This window comes from Nothobranchius furzeri, chromosome 10 (assembly GCF_043380555.1).
Source record: "Nothobranchius furzeri strain GRZ-AD chromosome 10, NfurGRZ-RIMD1, whole genome shotgun sequence".
Taxonomy (NCBI): domain Eukaryota; kingdom Metazoa; phylum Chordata; class Actinopteri; order Cyprinodontiformes; family Nothobranchiidae; genus Nothobranchius; species Nothobranchius furzeri.
The window spans coordinates 70,150,171-70,167,345 of NC_091750.1; positions in this window are offsets into that span (position 1 = coordinate 70,150,171).

Consider the following 17,175-nt stretch of genomic DNA (forward strand, 5'->3'; position numbering starts at 1 on the left):
ACCCAGGTTCTGCTTCAGCTACAAGTCCCAGGTTCTGCTCCAATTTCACGGCCCAGATTCTGCTCCAGCTATCAGGCCCAGGTTCTGCTCCAGCTACCAGACCCAGGTTCTTTTCCATCTACCAGTCCCAGGTTCTTCTCCATCTACCAGGCCCAGGTTCTGCTCCATCTACAAGACCCAGGTTCTGCTACAGTTACAAGACCCAGGTTCTGCTCCATCTACCAGGCCCAGGTTCTGCTCCAGCTACCAGGCCCAGGTTCTGCTCCAGCTTCCAGGCCCAGGTTCTGCTCCAGCTATCAGGCCCAGGTTCTGCTCCAGCTACACGGCCCAGGTTCTGCTCCAGCTACAAGACCCAGGTTCTGCTCCAGCTACAAGGCCCAGGTTCTTCTCCAGCTACCAGGCCCAGGTTCTGCTCCACCTACAAGACCCAGGTTCTGCTCCAGCTACCAGGCCCAGGTTCTTTTCCAGCTATCAAGTCTAGGTTCTGCTCCAGCTACAAGACCCAGGTTCTGCTCCAGTTACCAGGTCCAGGTTCTGTTCCAGCTACAAGACCCAGGTTCTGCTTCAGCTACAAGACTCAGGTTCTGCTCCAGCAACACGGCCCAGGTTCTGCTCCAGCTACCAGACCCAGGTTCTGTTCCAGCTACAAGTCCCAGGTTCTGCTCCAGCTACCAGGCCCAGGTTCTGTTCCAGCTACCAGGCCCAGGTTTTGCTCCATCTATCAGGCCCAGGTTCTGCTCCAGCTACAAGACCCAGGTTCTGCTCCAGCTACAAGACCCAGGTTCTGCTCCAGCTACCAGACCCAGGTTCTGTTCCAGCTACAAGACCCAGGTTCTGCTCCAGCTACAAGACCCAGGTTCTGCTCCAGCTACCAGGCCCAGGTTCTGCTCCAGCTACAAGACCCAGGTTCTGCTCCAGCTACAAGACCCAGATTCTGCTTCAGCTACCAGACCCAGGTTCTGCTTCAGCTACCAGACCCAGGTTCTGCTCCAGCTACCAGGCCCAGGTTATGCTCCAGCTATCAGGCCCAGGTTCTGCTCCAGCTATCAGGCCCAGGTTCTGCTCCAGCTACCAGACCTAGGTTCTGCTCCAGCTACCAGACCTAGGTTCTGCTCCAGCTACCAGGCCCAGGTTCTGCTCCAGCTACAAGACCCAGGTTCTGCTCCAGCTACAAGACCCAGGTTCTGCTTCAGCTACACAGCCCAGATTCTGCTCCAGCTACAAGACCCAGGTTCTGTTCCAGCTACACGGTCCAGGTTCTGCTCCAGCTACCAGGCCCAGGTTCTGCTCCAGCTACCAGGCCCATGTTCTGCTCCAGCTACCAGGTCCAGGTTCTGCTCCAGCTATCAGGCCCAGGTTTCTCCAGCTACACGGCCCAGGTTCTGCTCCAGCTACAAGGCCCAGGTTCTGTTCCAGCTACAAGACCCAGGTTCTGCTTCAGCTACAAGACCAAGGTTCTGCTCCAATTTCACGGCCCAGATTCTGCTCCAGCTATCAGGCCCAGGTTCTGCTCCAGCTACAAGACCCAGGTTCTGTTCCAGCTACAAAACCCAGGTTCTTTTCCATCTACCAGTCCCAGGTTCTTCTCCATCTACCAGGCCCAGGTTCTGCTCCATCTACAAGACCCAGGTTCTGCTCCAGTTACAAGACCCAGGTTCTGCTCCATCTACCAGGCCCAGGTTCTGCTCCAGCTACAAGACCCAGGTTCTGCTCCAGCTACCAGGCCCAGGTTCTGCTCCAGCTACAAGACCCAGGTTCTGTTCCAGTTGCAAGACCCAGGTTCTGCTCCAGCTACCAGGCCCAGGTTCTGCTCCAGCTACCAGGCCCAGGTTCTGCTCCACCTACAAGACCCAGGTTCTGCTCCAGCTACCAGGCCCAGGTTCTTTTCCAGCTATCAAGTCTAGGTTCTGCTCCAGCTACAAGACCCAGGTTCTGCTCCAGTTACCAGGTCCAGGTTCTGTTCCAGCTACAAGACCCAGGTTCTGCTTCAGCTACAAGACCCAGGTTCTGCTCCAGCAACACGGCCCAGGTTCTGCTCCAGCTACCAGACCCAGGTTCTGTTCCAGCTACAAGACCCAGGTTCTGCTCCAGCTACCAGGCCCAGGTTCTGTTCCAGCTACCAGGCCCAGGTTTTGCTCCATCTATCAGGCCCAGGTTCTGCTCCAGCTACAAGACCCAGGTTCTGCTCCAGCTACAAGACCCAGGTTCTGCTCCAGCTACCAGGCCCAGGTTCTGCTCCAGCTATCAGGCCCAGGTTCTGCTCCAGCTTCCAGGCCCAGGTTCTGCTCCAGCTATCAGGCCCAGGTTCTGCTCCAGCTACACGAACCAGGTTCTGCTCCAGCTACAAGACCCAGGTTCTGCTCCAGCTACAAGGCCCAGCTTCTGTTCCAGCTACAAGATCCAGGTTCTGCTTCAGCTACAAGACCCAGGTTCTGCTCCAGCTACACGGCCCAGATTCTGCTCCAGCTACACGGCCCAGGATCTGCTCCAGCTATCAGGCTCAGGTTCTGCTCCCGCAGACCCAGGTTCTGCTCCAGCTACAAGGCCCAGGTTCTGTTCCAGCTACAAGACCCAGGTTCTGCTCCAGCTACCAGGCCCAGGTTCTGGTGTAGCTACACAGCCCAGGTTCTGCTCCAGCTACCAGGCCCGGGTTCTGCTTCAGCTACCAGACCCAGGTTTTGCTTCAGCTACGAGACCCAGGTTCTGCTCCAGCTACCAGGCCCAGGTTCTGCTCCAGCTATCAGGCCCAGGTTCTGCTCCAGCTATCAGGCCCAGGTTCTGCTCCATCTACCAGACCTAGGTTCTGCTCCAGCTACCAGACCTAGGTTCTGCTCCAGCTACCAGGCCCAGGTTCTGCTCCAGCTACAAGACCCAGGTTCTGCTCCAGCTACAAGACCCAGGTTCTGCTCCAGCTACAAGACCCAGGTTCTGCTTCAGCTACCAGACCCAGGTTCTGCTCCAGCTACAAGACCTAGGTTCTGTTCCATGTACAAGACCTAGGTTCTGCTCCAGCTACCAGACCCTGGTTCTGCTCCAGCTACCAGGCCCCGGTTCTGTTCCAGCTTCAAGACCCAGGTTCTGCTTCAGCTACAAAACCCAGGTTCTGCTCCAGCTACCAGACCCTGGTTCTGCTCCAGCTACAAGGCCCCGGTTCTGTTCCAGCTACAAGACCCAGGTTCTGCTTCAGCTACAAAACCCAGGTTCTGCTCCAGCTACAAGACCCAGGTTCTGGTCCAGCTACAAGACCCAGGTTCTTCTCCAGCTACCAGGCCCAGGTTCTGCTACACCTACAAGACCCAGGTTCTGCTCCAGCTACCAGGCCCAGGTTCTGTTCCAGCTACACAGCCCAGGTACTGCTCTAGCTACCAGGCCCAGGTTCTGCTCCAGCTACAAGACCCAGGTTCTGCTCCAGCTACCAGGCCCAGGTTCTGTTCCAGCTACCAGACCCAGGTTCTGCTCCAGCTTCCAGGCCCAGGTTCTTCTCCAGCTACAAGACCCAGGTTCTGCTCCAGCTACCAGGCCCAGGTTCTGCTCCAGCTACCAGGCCCAGGTTCTGCTCCAGCTACCAGACCCAGGTTCTGCTCCAGCTACCAGGACCATGTTCTTTTCCAGCTACAAGACCCAGGTTCTGCTCCAGCTACAAGACCCATGGTTCTGCTACAGCTACCAGGCCCAGGTTCTGCTCCAGCTATCAGGCCCAGGTTCTGCTCCAGCTACACGGCCCAGGTTCTGCTTCAGCTACAAGACCCAGGTTCTGCTCCAGCTACAAGGCCCAGGTTCTTTTCCAGCTACAAGACCCAGGTTCTGCTTCAGCTACAAGACCCAGGTTCTGCTCTAGCTACACAGCCCAGGTTCTGCTCCAGCTACCAGGCCCAGGTTCTGCTCCAGCTACCAGGCCCAGGTTCTGCTCTAGCTACACAGCCCAGGTTCTGCTCCAGCTACCAGGCCCAGGTTCTGATCCAGCTACAAGACCCAGGTTCTGCTCCAGCTACCAGGCCCAGGTTCTGCTCCAGCTACAAGATCCAAGTTCTGTTCCAGTTACAAGACCCAGGTTCTGCTCCAGCTACCAGGCCCAGGTTCTGCTCCACCTACAAGACCCAGGTTCTGCTCCAGCTACCAGGCCCAGGTTCTTTTCTAGCTATCAAGTCTAGGTTCTGCTCCAGCTACAAGACCCAGGTTCTGCTCCAGTTACCAGGTCCAGGTTCTGTTCCAGCTACAAGACCCAGGTTCTGCTTCAGCTACAAGACCCAGGTTCTGCTCCAGCAACACGGCCCAGGTTCTGCTCCAGCTACCAGACCCAGGTTCTGTTCCAGCTACAAGACCCAGGTTCTGCTCCAGCTACCAGGCCCAGGTTTTGCTCCATCTATCAGGCCCAGGTTCTGCTCCAGCTACAAGACCCGGGTTCTGCTCCAGCTACAAGACCAAGGTTCTGCTCCAGCTACCAGGCCCAGGTTCTGTTCCAGCTACAAGACCCAGGTTTTGCTCCAGCTACAAGACCCAGGTTCTGCTCCAGCTACACGGCCTAGGTTCTGCTCCACCTACCAAGCCCAGGTTCTGTTTCGGCTACAAGACCCAGGTTCTGCTCCAGCTACAAGACCCAGGTTCTGCTCCAGCTACCAGGCCCAGGTTCTGCTCCAGCTACAAGACCCAGGTTCTGCTCCAGCTACAAGACCCAGATTCTGCTTCAGCTACCAGACCCAGGTTCTGCTTCAGCTACCAGACCCAGGTTCTGCTCCAGCTACCAGGCCCAGGTTCTGCTCCAGCTATCAGGCCCAGGTTCTGCTCCAGCTATCAGGCCCAGGTTCTGCTCCAGCTACCAGACCTAGGTTCTGCTCCAGCTACCAGACCTAGGTTCTGCTCCAGCTACCAGGCCCAGGTTCTGCTCCAGCTACAAGACCCAGGTTCTGCTCCAGCTACAAGACCAAGGTTCTGCTTCAGCTACACGGCCCAGATTCTGCTCCAGCTACCAGGCCCAGGTTCTGCTCCAGCTTCCAGGCCCAGGTTCTTCTCCAGCTACAAGACCCAGGTTCTGTTCCAGCTTCACGGCCCAGGTTCTGCTCCAGCTACCAGGCCCAGGTTCTTCTCCAGCTACAAGACCCAGGTTCTGCTCCAGCTACAAGACCCAGGTTCTGTTCCAGCTACACGGCCCAGGTTCTGCTCCAGCTACCAGGCCCAGGTTCTGCTCCAGCTTCCAGGCCCAGGTTCTTCTCCAGCTACAAGACCCAGGTTCTGCTCCAGCTACCAGGCCCAGGTTCTGCTCCAGCTACCAGACCCAGGTTCTGCTCCAGCTGCCAAGCCCAGGTTCTTTCCCAGCTACAAGACCCAGGTTCTGCTCCAGCTACAAGACCCAGGTTCTGCTCCAGCTACCAGGCCCAGGTTCTGCTCCAGCTACCAGGCCCAGGTTCTGCTCCAGCTACCAGGTCCAGGTTCTGCTCCAGCTATCAGGCCCAGGTTTCTCCAGCTACACGGCCCAGGTTCTGCTCCAATTAAAAGACCCAGGTTCTGCTCCAGCTACAAGGCCCAGGTTCTGTTCCAGCTACAAGACCCAGGTTCAGCTTAAGCTACAAGACCCAGGTTCTGCTCCAATTTCACGGCCCAGATTCTGCTCCAGCTATCAGGTCCAGGTTCTGCTCCAGCTACAAGACCCAGGTTCTGTTCCAGCTACACGGCCCAGGTTCTGCTCCAGCTAACAGGCCCAGGTTCTGCTCCAGCTTCCAGGCCCAGGTTCTTCTCCAGCTACAAGACCCAGGTTCTGCTCCAGCTACCAGGCCCAGGTTCTGCTCCAGCTACCAGATCCAGGTTCTGCTCCAGCTGCCAAGCCCAGGTTCTTTCCCAGCTACAAGACCCAGGTTCTGCTCCAGCTACAAGACCCAGGTTCTGCTCCAGCTACCAGGCCCAGGTTCTGCTCCAGCTACCAGGCCCAGGTTCTGCTCCAGCTACCAGGTCCAGGTTCTGCTCCAGCTATCAGGCCCAGGTTTCTCCAGCTACACGGCCCAGGTTCTGCTCCAATTACAAGACCCAGGTTCTGCTCCAGCTACAAGGCCCAGGTTCTGCTCCATCTACAAGACCCAGGTTCTGCTCCAGTTACAAGACCCAGGTTCTGCTCCATCTACCAGGCCCAGGTTCTGCTCCAGCTTCCAGGCCCAGGTTCTGCTCCAGCTATCAGGCCCAGGTTCTGCTCCAGCTACACGGCCCAGGTTCTGCTCCAGCTACAAGACCCAGGTTCTGCTCCAGCTACAAGGCCCAGGTTCTGTTCCAGCTACAAGATCCAGGTTCTGCTTCAGCTACAAGACCCAGGTTCTTCTCCAGCTACCAGGCCCAGGTTCTGCTACACCTACAAGACCCAGGTTCTGCTCCAGCTACCAGGCCCAGGTTCTGTTCCAGCTACACAGCCCAGGTACTGCTCTAGCTACCAGGCCCAGGTTCTGCTCCAGCTACAAGACCCAGGTTCTGCTCCAGCTACCAGGCCCAGGTTCTGTTCCAGCTACCAGACCCAGGTTCTGCTCCAGCTTCCAGGCCCAGGTTCTTCTCCAGCTACAAGACCCAGGTTCTGCTCCAGCTACCAGGCCCAGGTTCTGCTCCAGCTACCAGGCCCAGGTTCTGCTCCAGCTACCAGACCCAGGTTCTGCTCCAGCTACCAGGACCATGTTCTTTTCCAGCTACAAGACCCAGGTTCTGCTCCAGCTACAAGACCCATGGTTCTGCTACAGCTACCAGGCCCAGGTTCTGCTCCAGCTATCAGGCCCAGGTTCTGCTCCAGCTACACGGCCCAGGTTCTGCTTCAGCTACAAGACCCAGGTTCTGCTCCAGCTACAAGGCCCAGGTTCTTTTCCAGCTACAAGACCCAGGTTCTGCTTCAGCTACAAGACCCAGGTTCTGCTCTAGCTACACAGCCCAGGTTCTGCTCCAGCTACCAGGCCCAGGTTCTGCTCCAGCTACCAGGCCCAGGTTCTGCTCTAGCTACACAGCCCAGGTTCTGCTCCAGCTACCAGGCCCAGGTTCTGATCCAGCTACAAGACCCAGGTTCTGCTCCAGCTACCAGGCCCAGGTTCTGCTCCAGCTACAAGATCCAAGTTCTGTTCCAGTTACAAGACCCAGGTTCTGCTCCAGCTACCAGGCCCAGGTTCTGCTCCACCTACAAGACCCAGGTTCTGCTCCAGCTACCAGGCCCAGGTTCTTTTCTAGCTATCAAGTCTAGGTTCTGCTCCAGCTACAAGACCCAGGTTCTGCTCCAGTTACCAGGTCCAGGTTCTGTTCCAGCTACAAGACCCAGGTTCTGCTTCAGCTACAAGACCCAGGTTCTGCTCCAGCAACACGGCCCAGGTTCTGCTCCAGCTACCAGACCCAGGTTCTGTTCCAGCTACAAGACCCAGGTTCTGCTCCAGCTACCAGGCCCAGGTTTTGCTCCATCTATCAGGCCCAGGTTCTGCTCCAGCTACAAGACCCGGGTTCTGCTCCAGCTACAAGACCAAGGTTCTGCTCCAGCTACCAGGCCCAGGTTCTGTTCCAGCTACAAGACCCAGGTTTTGCTCCAGCTACAAGACCCAGGTTCTGCTCCAGCTACACGGCCTAGGTTCTGCTCCACCTACCAAGCCCAGGTTCTGTTTCGGCTACAAGACCCAGGTTCTGCTCCAGCTACAAGACCCAGGTTCTGCTCCAGCTACCAGGCCCAGGTTCTGCTCCAGCTACAAGACCCAGGTTCTGCTCCAGCTACAAGACCCAGATTCTGCTTCAGCTACCAGACCCAGGTTCTGCTTCAGCTACCAGACCCAGGTTCTGCTCCAGCTACCAGGCCCAGGTTCTGCTCCAGCTATCAGGCCCAGGTTCTGCTCCAGCTATCAGGCCCAGGTTCTGCTCCAGCTACCAGACCTAGGTTCTGCTCCAGCTACCAGACCTAGGTTCTGCTCCAGCTACCAGGCCCAGGTTCTGCTCCAGCTACAAGACCCAGGTTCTGCTCCAGCTACAAGACCAAGGTTCTGCTTCAGCTACACGGCCCAGATTCTGCTCCAGCTACCAGGCCCAGGTTCTGCTCCAGCTTCCAGGCCCAGGTTCTTCTCCAGCTACAAGACCCAGGTTCTGTTCCAGCTTCACGGCCCAGGTTCTGCTCCAGCTACCAGGCCCAGGTTCTTCTCCAGCTACAAGACCCAGGTTCTGCTCCAGCTACAAGACCCAGGTTCTGTTCCAGCTACACGGCCCAGGTTCTGCTCCAGCTACCAGGCCCAGGTTCTGCTCCAGCTTCCAGGCCCAGGTTCTTCTCCAGCTACAAGACCCAGGTTCTGCTCCAGCTACCAGGCCCAGGTTCTGCTCCAGCTACCAGACCCAGGTTCTGCTCCAGCTGCCAAGCCCAGGTTCTTTCCCAGCTACAAGACCCAGGTTCTGCTCCAGCTACAAGACCCAGGTTCTGCTCCAGCTACCAGGCCCAGGTTCTGCTCCAGCTACCAGGCCCAGGTTCTGCTCCAGCTACCAGGTCCAGGTTCTGCTCCAGCTATCAGGCCCAGGTTTCTCCAGCTACACGGCCCAGGTTCTGCTCCAATTAAAAGACCCAGGTTCTGCTCCAGCTACAAGGCCCAGGTTCTGTTCCAGCTACAAGACCCAGGTTCAGCTTAAGCTACAAGACCCAGGTTCTGCTCCAATTTCACGGCCCAGATTCTGCTCCAGCTATCAGGTCCAGGTTCTGCTCCAGCTACAAGACCCAGGTTCTGTTCCAGCTACACGGCCCAGGTTCTGCTCCAGCTAACAGGCCCAGGTTCTGCTCCAGCTTCCAGGCCCAGGTTCTTCTCCAGCTACAAGACCCAGGTTCTGCTCCAGCTACCAGGCCCAGGTTCTGCTCCAGCTACCAGATCCAGGTTCTGCTCCAGCTGCCAAGCCCAGGTTCTCTCCCAGCTACAAGACCCAGGTTCTGCTCCAGCTACAAGACCCAGGTTCTGCTCCAGCTACCAGGCCCAGGTTCTGCTCCAGCTACCAGGCCCAGGTTCTGCTCCAGCTACCAGGTCCAGGTTCTGCTCCAGCTATCAGGCCCAGGTTTCTCCAGCTACACGGCCCAGGTTCTGCTCCAATTACAAGACCCAGGTTCTGCTCCAGCTACAAGGCCCAGGTTCTGCTCCATCTACAAGACCCAGGTTCTGCTCCAGTTACAAGACCCAGGTTCTGCTCCATCTACCAGGCCCAGGTTCTGCTCCAGCTTCCAGGCCCAGGTTCTGCTCCAGCTATCAGGCCCAGGTTCTGCTCCAGCTACACGGCCCAGGTTCTGCTCCAGCTACAAGACCCAGGTTCTGCTCCAGCTACAAGGCCCAGGTTCTGTTCCAGCTACAAGATCCAGGTTCTGCTTCAGCTACAAGACCCAGGTTCTGCTCCAGCTACAGGGCCCAGATTCTGCTCCAGCTACACGGCCCAGGATCTGCTCCAGCTATCAGGCTCAGGTTCTGCTCCCGCAGACCCAGGTTCTGCTCCAGCTACAAGACCCAGGTTCTGCTCCAGCTACCAGGCCTTGGTTCTGCTCTAGCTACACAGCCCAGGTTCTGCTCCAGCTACCAGGCCCGGGTTCTGCTCCAGCTACCAGGCCCAGGTTTTGCTCCATCTGTCAGGCCCAGGTTCTGCTCCAGCTACAAGACCCAGGTTCTGCTCCAGCTACAAGACCCAGGTTCTGCTCCAGCTGCCAGGCCCAGGTTCTGCTCCAGCTACCAGGCCCAGGTTCTGCTCCAGCTTCCAGGCCCAGGTTCTGCTCCAGCTATCAGGCCCAGGTTCTGCTCCAGCTACACGAACCAGGTTCTGCTCCAGCTACAAGATCCAGGTTCTGCTCCAGCTACAAGGCCCAGCTTCTGTTCCAGCTACAAGATCCAGGTTCTGCTTCAGCTACAAGACCCAGGTTCTGCTCCAGCTACACGGCCCAGATTCTGCTCCAGCTACACGGCCCAGGATCTGCTCCAGCTATCAGGCTCAGGTTCTGCTCCCGCAGACCCAGGTTCTGCTCCAGCTACAAGGCCCAGGTTCTGTTCCAGCTACAAGACCCAGGTTCTGCTCCAGCTACCAGGCCCAGGTTCTGCTGTAGCTACACAGCCCAGGTTCTGCTCCAGCTACCAGGCCCGGGTTCTGCTTCAGCTACCAGACCCAGGTTTTGCTTCAGCTACGAGACCCAGGTTCTGCTCCAGCTACCAGGCCCAGGTTCTGCTCCAGCTATCAGGCCCAGGTTCTGCTCCAGCTATCAGGCCCAGGTTCTGCTCCATCTACCAGACCTAGGTTCTGCTCCAGCTACCAGACCTAGGTTCTGCTCCAGCTACCAGGCCCAGGTTCTGCTCCAGCTACAAGACCCAGATTCTGCTCCAGCTACAAGACCCAGGTTCTGCTCCAGCTACAAGACCCAGGTTCTGCTTCAGCTACCAGACCCAGGTTCTGCTCCAGCTACAAGACCTAGGTTCTGTTCCATGTACAAGACCTAGGTTCTGCTCCAGCTACCAGACCCTGGTTCTGCTCCAGCTACCAGGCCCCGGTTCTGTTCCAGCTTCAAGACCCAGGTTCTGCTTCAGCTACAAAACCCAGGTTCTGCTCCAGCTACCAGACCCTGGTTCTGCTCCAGCTACAAGGCCCCGGTTTTGTTCCAGCTACAAGACCCAGGTTCTGCTTCAAATACAAAACCCAGGTTCTGCTCCAGCTACAAGACCCAGGTTCTGTTCCAGCTACAAGACCCAGGTTCTTCTCCAGCTACAAGGCCCAGGTTCTGCTCCAGCTACAAGACCCAGGTTCTGCTCCAGATACCAGGCCCAGGTTCTGTTCCAGCTACACGGCCCAGGTTCTGCTCTAGCTACCAGGCCCAGGTTCTGCTCCAGCTACAAGACCCAGGTTCTGCTCCAGCTACCAGGCCCAGGTTCTGTTCCAGCTACCAGACCCAGGTTCTGCTCCAGCTTCCAGGCCCAGGTTCTTCTCCAGCTACAAGACCCAGGTTCTGCTCCAGCTACCAGGCCCAGGTTCTGCTCCAGCTACCAGTCCCAGGTTCTGCTCCAGCTACCAGACCCAGGTTCTGCTCCAGCTACCAGGACCCTGTTCTTTTCCAGCTACAAGACCCAGGTTCTGCTCCAGCTACAAGACCCAGGTTCTGCTACAGCTACCAGGCCCAGGTTCTGCTCCAGCTATCAGGCCCAGGTTCTGCTCCAGCTACACGGCCCAGGTTCTGCTTCAGCTACAAGACCCAGGTTCTGCTCCAGCTACAAGGCCCAGGTTCTGTTCCAGCTACAAGACCCAGGTTCTGCTTCAGCTACAAGACCCAGGTTCTGCTCTAGCTACACAGCCCAGGTTCTGCTCCAGCTACCAGGCCCAGGTTCTGCTCCAGCTACCAGGCCCAGGTTCTGCTCTAGCTACACAGCCCAGGTTCTGCTCCAGCTACTAGGCCCAGGTTCTGAACCAGCTACAAGACCCAGGTTCTGCTCCAGCTACCAGGCCCAGGTTCTGCTCCAGCTACAAGATCCAAGTTCTGTTCCAGTTACAAGACCCAGGCTCTGCTCCAGCTACCAGGCCCAGGTTCTGCTCCACCTACAAGACCCAGGTTCTGCTCCACCTACAAGACCCAGGTTCTGCTCCAGCTACCAGGCCCAGGTTATTTTCCAGCTACAAGACCCAGGTTCTGCTCCAGTTACCAGGTCCAGGTTCTGTTCCAGCTACAAGACCCAGGTTCTGCTTCAGCTACAAGACCCAGGTTCTGCTCCAGCAACACGGCCCAGGTTCTGCTCCAGCTACCAGACCCAGGTTCTGTTCCAGCTACAAGACCCAGGTTCTGCTCCAGCTACCAGGCCCAGGTTCTGCTCCAGCTACCAGGCCCAGGTTTTGCTCCATCTATCAGGCCCAGGTTCTGCTCCAGCTACAAGACCCAGGTTCTGCTCCAGCTACAAGACCCAGGTTCTGCTCCAGCTACCAGGCCCAGGTTCTGTCCCAGCTACAAGACCCAGGTTTTGCTCCAGCTACAAGACCCAGGTTCTGCTCCAGCTACACGGCCTAGGTTGTGCTCCACCTACCAAGCCCAGGTTCTGTTCCAGCTACAAGACCCAGGTTCTGCTCCAGCTACAAGACCCAGGTTCTGCTCCAGCTACCAGGCCCAGGTTCTGCTCCAGCTACAAGACTCAGGTTCTGCTCCAGCTACAAGACCCAGATTCTGCTTCAGCTACCAGACCCAGGTTCTGCTTCAGCTACCAGACCCAGGTTCTGCTCCGGCTACCAGGCCCAGGTTCTGCTCCAGCTATCAGGCCCAGGTTCTGCTCCAGCTATCAGGCCCAGGATCTGCTACAGCTACCAGACCTAGGTTCTGCTCCAGCTACCAGACCTAGGTTCTGCTCCAGCTACCAGGCCCAGGTTCTGCTCCAGCTACAAGACCCAGGTTCTGCTCCAGCTACAAGACCAAGGTTCTGCTTCAGCTACACGGCCCAGATTCTGCTCCAGCTACCAGGCCCAGGTTCTGCTCCAGCTTCCAGGCCCAGGTTCTTCTCCAGCTACAAGACCCAGGTTCTGTTCCAGCTACACGGCCCAGGTTCTGCTCCAGCTACCAGGCCCAGGTTCTTCTCCAGCTACAAGACCCAGGTTCTGCTCCAGCTACAAGACCCAGGTTCTGTTCCAGCTACACGGCCCAGGTTCTGCTCCAGCTACCAGGCCCAGGTTCTGCTCCAGCTTCCAGGCCCAGGTTCTTCTCCAGCTACAAGACCCAGGTTCTGCTCCAGCTACCAGGCCCAGGTTCTGCTCCAGCTACCAGACCCAGGTTCTGCTCCAGCTGCCAAGCCCAGGTTCTTTCCCAGCTACAAGACCCAGGTTCTGCTCCAGCTACAAGACCCAGGTTCTGCTCCAGCTACCAGGCCCAGGTTCTGCTCCAGCTACCAGGCCCAGGTTCTGCTCCAGCTACCAGGTCCAGGTTCTGCTCCAGCTATCAGGCCCAGGTTTCTCCAGCTACACTGCCCAGGTTCCGCTCCAATTACAAGACCCAGGTTCTGCTCCAGCTACAAGGCCCAGGTTCTGTTCCAGCTACAAGACCCAGGTTCTGCTTCAGCTACAAGACCCAGGTTCTGCTCCAATTTCACGGCCCAGATTCTGCTCCAGCTATCAGGTCCAGGTTCTGCTCCAGCTACAAGACCCAGGTTCTGTTCCAGCTACAAGACCCAGGTTATTTTCCATCTACCAGTCCCAGGTTCTCCTCCATCTACCAGGCCCAGGTTCTGCTCCATCTACAAGACCCAGGTTCTGCTCCAGTTACAAGACCCAGGTTCTGCTCCATCTACCAGGCCCAGGTTCTGCTCCAGCTACCAGGCCCAGGTTCTGCTCCAGCTTCCAGGCCCAGGTTCTGCTACAGCTATCAGGCCCAGGTTCTGCTCCAGCTACACGGCCCAGGTTCTGCTCCAGCTACAAGACCCAGGTTCTGCTCCAGCTACAAGGCCCAGGTTCTGTTCCAGCTACAAGATCCAGGTCCTGCTTCTGCTACAAGACCCAGGTTCTGCTCCAGCTACAGGGCCCAGATTCTGCTCCAGCTACACGGCCCAGGATCTGCTCCAGCTATCAGGCTCAGGTTCTGCTCCCGCAGACCCAGGTTCTGCTCCAGCTACCAGGCCTTGGTTCTGCTCTAGCTACACAGCCCAGGTTCTGCTCCAGCTACCAGGCCCGGGTTCTGCTCCAGCTACAAGACCCAGGTTCTGCTCCAGCTACCAGGCCCAGGTTCTGCTCCAGCTACAAGACACAGGTTCTGTTCCAGCAACAAGACCCAGGTTCTGCTCCAGCTACCAGGCCCAGGTTCTTCTCCAGCTACCAGGCCCAGGTTCTGCTCCAGCTACACGGCCCAGGTTCTGTTCCAGCTACAAGACCCAGGTTGTGCTCCAGCTACACGGCCCAGGTTCTGTTCCAGCTACAAGACCCAGCTTAAGCTCCAGCTACCAGGCCCAGGTTCTGCTCCACCTACAAGACCCAGGTTCTGTTCCAGATACCAGGCCCAGGTTCTTTTCCAGCTATCAAGTCTAGGTTCTGCTCCAGCTACAAGACCCAGGTTCTGCTCCAGTTACCAGGCCCAGGTTCTGTTCCAGCTACAAGACCCAGGTTCTGCTCCAGCTACCAGACCCAGGTTCTGCTCCAGCTACAAGACCCAGGTTCTGCTCCAGCTACCAGGCCCAGGTTCTGCTCCAGCTACCAGGCCCAGGTTCTGCTCCATCTATCAGGCCCAGGTTCTGCTCCAGCTACAAGACCCAGGTTCTGCTCCAGCTACAAGGCCTAGGTTCTGCTCCAGCTACCAGGCCCAGGTTCTGCTCCAGCTACAAGACCCAGGATCTGCTCCAGCTACAAGACCCAGATTTTGCTTCAGCTACCAGACCCAGGTTCTGCTTCAGCTACCAGACCCAGGTTCCGCTCCAGCTACCAGGCCCAGGTTCTGCTCCAGCTATCAGGTCCAGGTTCTGCTCCAGCTATCAGGCCCAGGTTCTGCTCCAGCTACCAGACCTAGGTTCTGCTCCAGCTACCAGACCCAGGTTCTGCTTCAGCTACCAGACCCAGGTTCTGCTCCAGCTACCAGGCCCAGGTTCTGCTCCAGCTGTCAGGCCCAGGTTCTGCTCCAGCTATCAGGCCCAGGTTCTGCTCCAGCTATCAGGCCCAGGTTCTGCTCCAGCTACAAGACCCAGGTTCTGCTCCAGCTACACGGCCTAGGTTCTGCTCCACCTACCAAGCCCAGGTTCTGTTCCAGCTACAAGACCCAGGTTCTGCTCCAGCTACAAGTCCCAGGTTCTGCTCCAGCTACCAGGCCCAGGTTCTGCTCCAGCTACAAGACCCAGGTTCTGCTTAAGCTACAAGACCCAGATTCTGCTTCAGCTACCAGACCCAGGTTCTGCTTCAGCTACCAGACCCAGGTTCTGCTCCAGCTACCAGGCCCAGGTTCTGCTCCAGCTATCAGGCCCAGGTTCTTCTCCAGCTATCAGGCCCAGGTTCTGCTCCAGCTACCAGACCTAGCTTCTGCTCCAGCTACCAGACCTAGGTTCTGCTCCAGCTACCAGGCCCAGGTTCTGCTCCAGCTACAAGACCCAGGTTCTGCTCCAGCTACAAGACCCAGGTTCTGCTCCAGCTACAAGGCCCAGGTTCTGTTCCAGCTACAAGACCCAGGTTGTGCTCCAGCTACCAGGCCCAGGTTCTGCTCTAGCTACACAGCCCAGGTTCTGCTCCAGCTACCAGGCCCAGGTTCTGATCCAGCTACAAGACCCAGGTTCTGCTCCAGCTACCAGGCCCAGGTTCTGCTCCAGCTACAAGACCCAGGTTCTGCTCCAGCTACAAGACCCAGGTTCTGCTCCAGCTACCAGGCCCAGGTTCTGCTCCACCTACAAGACCCAGGTTCTGCTCCAGCTACCAGGCCCAGGTTCTTTTCCAGCTATCAAGTCTAGGCTCTGCTCCAGCTACAAGACCCAGGTTCTGCTCCAGTTACCAGGTCCATGTTCTGTTCCAGCTACATGACCCAGGTTCTGCTTCACCTACAAGACCCAGGTTCTGCTCCAGCTACCATGCCCAGGTTCTGCTCCAGCTACCAGGCCCAGGTTTTGCTCCATCTATCAGGCCCAGGTTCTGCTCCAGCTACAAGACCCAGGTTCTGCTCCAGCTACAAGACCCAGGTTCTGCTCCAGCTACCAGGCCCAGGTTCTGTTCCAGCTACAAGACCCAGGTTTTGCTCCAGCTACAAGACCCAGGTTCTGCTCCAGCTACACGGCCTAGGTTCTGCTCCACCTACCAAGCCCAGGTTCTGTTCCAGCTACAAGACCCAGGTTCTGCTCCAGCTACAAGACCCAGGTTCTGCTCCAGCTACCAGGCCCAGGTTCTGCTCCAGCTACAAGACCCAGGTTCTGCTCCAGCTACAAGACCCAGATTCTGCTTCAGCTACCAGACCCAGGTTCTGCTTCAGCTACCAGACCCAGGTTCTGCTCCAGCTACCAGGCCCAGGTTCTGCTCCAGCTATCAGGCCCAGGTTCTGCTCCAGCTATCAGGCCCAGGTTCTGCTCCAGCTACCAGACCTAGGTTCTGCTCCAGCTACCAGACCTAGGTTCTGCTCCAGCTACCAGGCCCAGGTTCTGCTCCAGCTACAAGACCCAGGTTCTGCTCCAGCTACAAGACCCAGGTTCTGCTTCAGCTACACGGCCCAGATTCTGCTCCAGCTACCAGGCCCAGGTTCTGCTCCAGCTTCCAGGCCCAGGTTCTTCTCCAGCTACAAGACCCAGGTTCTGTTCCAGCTACACGGCCCAGGTTCTGCTCCAGCTACCAGGCCCAGGTTCTTCTCCAGCTATAAGACCCAGGTTCTGCTCCAGCTACAAAACCCAGGTTCTGTTCCAGCTACACGGCCCAGGTTCTTCTCCATCTACCAGGCCCAGGTTTTGCTCCATCTACAAGACCCAGGTTCTGCTCCAGCTACAAGACCCAGGTTCTGCTCCAGCTACCAGGCCCAGGTTCTGCTCCAGCTACAAGACCCAGGTTCTGTTCCAGTTACAAGACCCAGGTTCTGCTCCAGCTACCAGGCCCAGGTTCTGCTCCACCTACAAGACCCAGGTTCTGCTCCAGCTACCAGGCCCAGGTTCTTTTCCAGCTATCAAGTCTAGGTTCTGCTCCAGCTACAAGACCCAGGTTCTGCTCCAGTTACCAGGTCCAGGTTCTGTTCCAGCTACAAGACCCAGGTTCTGCTTCAGCTACAAGACCCAGGTTCTGCTCCAGCAACACGGCCCAGGTTCTGCTCCAGCTACCAGACCCAGGTTCTGTTCCAGCTACAAGACCCAGGTTCTGCTCCAGCTACCAGGCCCAGGTTCTGTTCCAGCTACCAGGCCCAGGTTTTGCTCCATCTATCAGGTCCAGGTTCTGCTCCAGCTACAAGACCCAGGTTCTGCTCCAGCTACAAGACCCAGGTTCTGCTCCAGCTACAAGGCCCAGGTTCTGTTCCAGCTACAAGACCCAGGTTTTGCTCCAGCTACAAGACCCAGGTTCTGCTCCAGCTACACGGCCTAGGTTTTGCTCCACCTACCAAGCCCAGGTTCTGTTCCAGCTACAAGACCCAGGTTCTGCTCCAGCTACAAGACCCAGGTTCTGCTCCAGCTACCAGGCCCAGGTTCTGCTCAAGCTACAAGACCCAGGTTCTGCTCCAGCTACAAGACCCAGATTCTGCTTCAGCTACCAGACCAAGGTTCTGCTTCAGCTACCAGA